General features: G+C 51.5%; 1 pseudogene; it reads left to right on the top strand.

Moving 5' to 3' along the window:
* Nucleotides 1–1611: 1611 nt before the first annotated feature.
* LOC135521344 (RING finger protein 151-like) lies at nucleotides 1612–6898 on the top strand (annotated as a pseudogene).
* Nucleotides 6899–6918: the final 20 nt, after the last annotated feature.

Genomic DNA, 6918 nt, shown 5'->3' with positions numbered 1-6918 from the left:
CGCCAGTTGATGCCATGGTTAATTTAACCGATTTACGATAATAGCCTGCCTGCCCTACAGTAGGACATTCAGACTCATTTATGAAACCGATCGATATTGATTGCATGGATATTTGTGTTATAAAATGTCACGTCAATTTGAAGGAGTTTGCGGAATTAAATGATGATTCCAATTGAGATGTCATCTGTCATGGACTGAGCCCTGGTGGTAAGTAAACACCTCTAGAGAATAAAAGTCAAATAAATGGTCAAATAAATTACATCCTGGCAAGCATTTCTGCTAAATCCCACACATTGCAAAAAGCAGGTACTGGTCAGAAGGTTGCTGCATGCAGAATTGATATTCAACATCGCAGAATACAGAAGTTTTACTGAAATGCATAAACTGCTATTGAGTTACACTAGAGTTGATATTTTCTATATTATCATAATGCATGATATTAAAAATGCATATTGAAAGCGCATAGTCGATGGCCATGGTATAAGTAGTGGGCTGTAGGCTAGGCTTTATATCCTATGGTGTTGCTGACATGTGGTGGTGATTTTATCATCATAGCTGTGATATCTCTTTGTTTATTGCCTGTTTGGTTGACATCTTCCTCTCTCATCTCTTGCTCTCTTTGTCTTTCTCAATTCAATTTCAATTCAATTTAAGGGCTTTATTGGCATGGGACCAATATGCTGACATTGCCAAAGCAAGTGAAATAGATAATAAACAAAAGTGAAATAAACAATAAAAAAATAACAGTAAACATTACACTTACACAAAAGTTCCAAAAGAATTAAGACATTTCAAATGTCATATAATGTATATATAGTGTTGTAATGATGTGAAAATAGTTAAAGTATAAAAAGGAAAATAAATAAACATAAATACAGGTTGTATTTACAATGATGTTTGTTCTTCACTGGTTGCCCTTTTCTTGTGGCAACAGGTCACAAGTCTTGCTGCTGTGATGGCACACTGTGGTATTTCACCCAATAGATATAGGAGTTTATCAAAAATGGATTTGTTTTTGAATTCTTTGTGGGTCTGTGTAATCTGAGGGAAATATGTATCTCTAATATCTCTCTCTCTCTCTCTCTCACTCTCTCACTCACTCACTCACTCACTCACTCACTCTTTCGGGGTTGCTTTTTGATTTCTGATGTGGGGTAAGAGTGCAGTGGGGATGTTGTCATGGAGTCTGTAATCCAATCAGAGAAGAGGGGAGCGTAATCCATGATAATCCCACAACCAAAGAGACAGAGAGGGAAAGGGATGAGGGAGAAAACATGTTTGTAGATACACCATGTTCCTGTTTGAATGGAACTGCCTTTAATGTGTGTGTTGCTTCATCAGGACCCCCTGTAGAACATAATGATTCATCCCAAGGGATGTATCCTGCCAAAATGTATGAATAAAACAAATGGATAAATCAGAATGACTTACAGTAGGCCTAGTCTTCCTTTCATCATTTGCTCTTAACGTGTGTGTGTGTAACTCTGTCTGTCTGTGGTCTCGTCCAGCAGCTGGCTGCCTGGGCAGAGGATCCCTGTTGCTAGGGAGACTTCACCACAGAGACATGGCACTTGAGAGAGCAAATAGAGGAGGGGCCAGAAGAACCCTCACCTAGGGTAAACTACAGAGACAGGAGAGAGAAGAAGAGGAGGAGAGAGGTCCAAAGAGGAAGAAAGGACTGAGGGAAGAGAAGGAGAGTCATAGAGAGTCTCAGGTAAGGGTCAGTGTATTCTGTAAAATAGAATGCCAGTAGAATGGAGAGTCATAGGGGCTCAAAAACAGAGAACCAGGAACATTGAGGAGTAAGTTAACACTGCTGTATGCTGCTGTATGGGTGTCTGGCTGTTTTTGCTCTGCATGGATCTGTGTGTCTGTGTGTGCTGTAGGATGGGTTATGACCTGGAGAGGTTTGTGGGGTACGTGAACGAGGGGCTTCTGTGCTGTGTGTGTCGGGATGTGTTGGAGCGCCCCCTCCAGGCCCCTTGTGAACATGCCTACTGCGACGCCTGCATCAGCTCCTGGCTCATACACCACCACTCCTGCCCTGAGGACAGACTTCCACTGGACATCAGCACTCTGAGACCACTGCACAGGTACACACGCTCACACAGAAACACTCACACAGAAACACTCACACAGAAACACTCACACAGAAACACCCATGCAGACACATACACACAGAAACACTCACATACACACACTATAATATGGTTATTCTAACAACCACTGTCTGGTCTGGTCTGTGTTAGGTACATGCGTAATGACCTGTCCAGGCTCCAGATCCGTTGTGTGAACTCTGGCCAGGGCTGTGATGCCGTCTGCTGCCTGGAGACACTTCACACACACGAGGACGAGTGTCCATTCACCTCCATATCCTGCTCCTCCACAGGTACTACAGCTCTGTGTGTATTACAGTCAGGGGAGGCTGCTGAGGGGAGGATGGCTCATAATAATGCCTGGAATGGATTCAATGGAATGGTAACAAACATGTGGTTTCCATGTGGTTGATACCATTTCATTGACTCCATTCCATCCTCCCCTCAGCAGCCTCCACTGATTACAGTGTATTACAATACAGAGAGAGTGTGTGTGTGTAAGTGTATTAGAGAATTGTATAGTATACTACGTGGAAGTGTGTTTAGTTTAGACGGAGCAGAAAGGATATGACACCTGTGTGAGGGGAGCAGGTGGTAGACGAGTCGTCATGGTGACATCATACAGAGCCCAGCTGGGATGAACAATGACCTTAGCTCCAGGTAGCAGTTGCTCTTAGGTACAGATCTAGGATCATCTTACCTTAACCAAATCCCAACCTTTACGATTATGGTTGAAATGCAAATAAAAGACCCTAGATCTGTATTGGGGAAACATTCAACTACTCAGGGAGGGATCCCACCTACATTTTTAATGAGAAACATCCCCCAGGGGATGAGAGCCAATGCAACAGATGGATTAGGGGGTTGGGGGGGGGTGGTATTTGGTGAACTCTCACGTGTCTGTGACCTGTTGTTGGCAGGTGGAGACTACATATGTTACCAGTGCGGTAGGTATCAGGGTGTTGGCGTTTGTGTGGTATTGGATTGGATTGTGTTTCATTCATTTGCATGATTAAAAACATAAGTTCTCATCCTTCAATCTTCATTTGACCTTTTGCTACTGCCTCTCTGAGTGGGGAGTGCTTGAGTGCCATGCAATGCAGTGGAGTGGGGTAGAGGAAGGTGGAGTGGGGTAGAGGAAGGTGGAGTGGGGTAGAGGAAGGTGGAGCGGGGTAGAGGAAGGCGGAGTGGGGTAGAGGAAGGAAGGTAGAGGAAGGCGGAGGGGTAGAGGAAGGCGGAGCGAGGTAGAGGAAGGCGGAGCGGGGTAGAGGAAGGAGGAGCGGAGGGGTAGAGGAAGGCGGAGCGGGGTAGAGGAAGGCGGAGCGAGGTAGAGGAAGCGGAGCGGGGTAGAGGAAGGCGGAGCGGGGTAGAGGAAGGCGGAGCGGGTAGAGGAAGGCGGAGCGAGGTAGAGGAAGGAGGAGCGGGAGTAGAGGAAGGTGGAGCGGGGTAGAGGAAGGCGGAGCGAGGTAGAGGAAGGCGGAGTGTGAGGTAGAGGAAGGCGGAGTGGGGTAGAGGAAGGTAAGCGGGGTAGAGGAAGGCGGAGTGGGGTAGAGGAAGGCGGAGTGGGGTAGAGGAAGGCGGAGTGGGGTAGAGGAAGGCGGAGTGGGGTAGAGGAAGGCGGAGTGGGGTAGAGGAAGGCGGAGTGGGGTAGAGGAAGGCGGAGTGGGGTAGAGGAAGGCGGAGTGAGGTAGAGGAAGGCGGAGTGGGGTAGAGGAAGGCGGAGTGGGGTAGAGGAAGCGGAGTGGGGTAGAGGAAGGCGGAGTGAGGTAGAGGAAGGCGGAGTGAGGTAGAGGAAGGCGGAGTGAGGTAGAGGAAGGCGGAGTGGGGTAGAGGAAGGCGGAGTGGGGTAGAGGAAGGCGGAGTGGGGTAGAGGAAGGCGGAGTGGGGTAGAAGAAGGCGGAGTGGGGTAGAGGAAGGTAAGCGGGGTCGAGGAAGGCGGAATTGGGTAGAGGAAGGTAAGTGGGGTAGAGGAAGGCGGAGTGGGGTAGAGGAGGCGGAGGCGGAGTGGGGTAGGAGGAAGGCGGAGTGGGGTAGAGGAAGGCGGAGTGGGGTAGAGGAAGGCGGAGTGGGGTAGAGGAAGGCGGAGTGGGGTAGAGGAAGGCGGAGTGAGGTAGAAGAAGGTGGAGTGAGGTAGAGGAAGGAAGGCGGAGTGGGGTAGAGGGAAGGCGGAGTGGGGTAGAGGAAGGCGGAGTGGGGTAGAGGAAGGCGGGGAGGTAGAGGAAGGCGGGGCGGGGTAGAGGAAGGCGGAGGAGGTAGAGGAAGGCGGAGTGGGGTAGAGGAAGGCGGAGTGGGGTAGAGGAAGGCGGAGTGGGGTAGAGGAAGGCGGAGCGGGGTGGGGTAGAGGAAGGCGGAGTGGGGTAGAGGAAGGCGGAGTGGGGTAGAGGAAGGCGGAGTGGGGTAGAGGAAGGCGGAGTGGGGTAGAGGAAGGCGGAGTGGGGTAGGAAGGCGGAGTGGGGTAGAGGAAGGCGGAGTGGGGTAGAAGAAGGCGGAGTGGGGTAGAGGAAGGTAAGCGGGGTCGAGGAAGGCGAAGGAAGGTAAGTGGGGTAGAGGAAGGCGGAGTGGGGTAGAGGAAGGCGGAGTGGGGTAGAGGAAGGCGGAGTGGGGTAGAGGAAGGCGGAGTGGGGTAGAGGAAGGCGGAGTGGGGTAGAGGAAGGCGGAGTGGGGTAGAGGAAGGCGGAGTGAGGTAGAAGAAGGTGGAGTGAGGTAGAGGAAGGCGGAGTGGGGTAGAGGAAGGCGGAGTGGGGTAGAGGAAGGCGGAGTGGGGTAGAGGAAGGCGGAGTGAGGTAGAGGAAGGCGGAGCGGGGTAGAGGAAGGTGGAGTGAGGTAGAAGAAGGTGGAGTGAGGTAGAGGAAGGCGGAGCGGGGTAGAGGAAAGTGGAGTGAGGTAGAGGAAGGCGGAGTGGGGTAGAGGAAGGCGGAGTGAGGTAGAGGAAGGCGGAGTGAGGTAGAAGAAGGCGGAGTGGGGTAGAGGAAGGTAAGCGGGGTAGAGGAAGGTGGAATTGGGTAGAGGAAGGAAGGGGGGGAGAGGAAGGCGGAGTGGGGTAGAGGAAGGCGGAGTGGGGTAGAGGAAGGCGGAGTGGGGTAGAGGAAGGCGGAGTGGGGTAGAGGAAGGCGGAGTGAGGTAGAGGAAGGCGGAGCGGGGTAGAGGAAGGTGGAGTGAGGTAGAAGAAGGTGGAGCGAGGTAGAGGAAGGCGGAGCGGGGTAGAGGAAAGTGGAGTGAGGTAGAGGAAGGCACGGGGTAGAGGAAGGCGGAGTGAGGTAGAGGAAGGTGGAGCGGGGTAGAGGAAGGTGGAGCGGGGTAGAGGAAGGTGGAGTGAGGTAGAGGAAGGCGGAGCGGGGTAGAGGAAGGTGGAGTGAGGTAGAGGGGGGTAGAGGAAGGAGGAGCGGGGTAGAGGAAGGTGGAGTGAGGTAGAGGGGGGTAGAGGAAGGGGTTGGGGGTGAGAAAGACAGTGAGACTTTCAGTAGGTCTCAAGTGTTGCTCTCTAACTTCGTCTTTCTGTTACTGTCTGTATCCCTCTCCTTAACTCCTCTTTCCACCTCCCCAGGTTGTCTGGTGCAGGTGGAGAGGAGGGGTCTAGAGTCTCACCTGTTAGAGTGTGAGTTCCGCAGCAGGGCGTGTCCTAGCGGCTGTGGCCACACGCCCTCTCTGTAGACCAATCACAGCACAACTCTGTTGCGGAGCTACGAACAGAATTGGAGCTGCTCAGGTTTGTGTGTTTGAGGAGATGGATTGAGATATATTAGGATGTTATATCTGTGTCTTACTAACAAATCCTTGACAAAGCTGTGCCAATATTTACAATATTCTAGAACCTCAAGGGCGACGTTATTGCTTTTCTGCAATGGATATTGTGATTTATTGTGACACGTGTGTTTGTGTGTGTTGCAGGGCAGAGATGTTGGGTAAGGTGGAGGAGGTGAGGCGTGAGATGGAGTCGAGGCTGGACTCTCAGAGGAGACACATGGTGCAGAAAGAGTCTCTGCTGAAGAGCGAGGTGGAGGACCTCAAGGTGACACACACATATGTACTAACTATAGGAATGTGTGTGTTTGTGTGTGTGTTATGACACATCCCTGTGTGTGTGTGTAGGGCCAGGTGTCGAGGGTGGTGTGTGTGGAAGTGATGTGCGGGCTCTCTTGGGGGAAGAGCGCCTGCGGAGGGACAGGAGTTGGCTTGGGGGAAGCGCCTGCGGATCTAGAGAAAGAAGAGGGAGCTACTGGAGATTCTCCGGAGCCTGCAGCCATGCAGGGGCCAGCGGAACAGAGACGAGCCAATCAGAGGACTGCATCAAGAAGACGGGACAATTAGGAGCCAGCATCAAGTGGAATACCCAACCAGGGCCCTGCTGAGGGCGGGGCCAACACAGGCTTCTACCCAATCACTACCCTCGGCTTTGCCTACTCCAGCCTTATACCCGCCTACCTCCCCACAGCCAGGGGAGGGGTCACGCAAGGCCCGCCCCCGCAGCCTTACCCTCGACTGCATCAAGAGCAGAGAGGTCACCGTCATCTGAGAGGCCATTCCTAATGTTACCGGGTTATGTTCAGTACCGGGTTATGTTCAGTACCGGGTTATATGTTCAGTACCGGGTTATGTTCAGTACTGGGTTATGTTCAGTAGGCACAAATGAGAGAAAATGCTTTAACTTCCTCAATTCCTTCTTCATTTAACCGTCACACATTTTTTAAATCTGGTGTTGCATCCCCTGAACGCACCCTTGATGATTGGCAGATACCTGTGACATTGCTTCAACTCAGAGAAAACCAGCCTGCTGAGATCCTAAATAAAGTCTGCTGAAACACCTCTGATCTCTGGTCCTCTT

Source organism: Oncorhynchus masou, chromosome 29 (assembly GCF_036934945.1).
Source record: "Oncorhynchus masou masou isolate Uvic2021 chromosome 29, UVic_Omas_1.1, whole genome shotgun sequence".
NCBI classification, from domain to species: Eukaryota; Metazoa; Chordata; class Actinopteri; order Salmoniformes; family Salmonidae; genus Oncorhynchus; species Oncorhynchus masou.
Note: the sequence above shows the minus strand (reverse complement) of the source record. Positions and strands in the feature narration are given on the sequence as shown.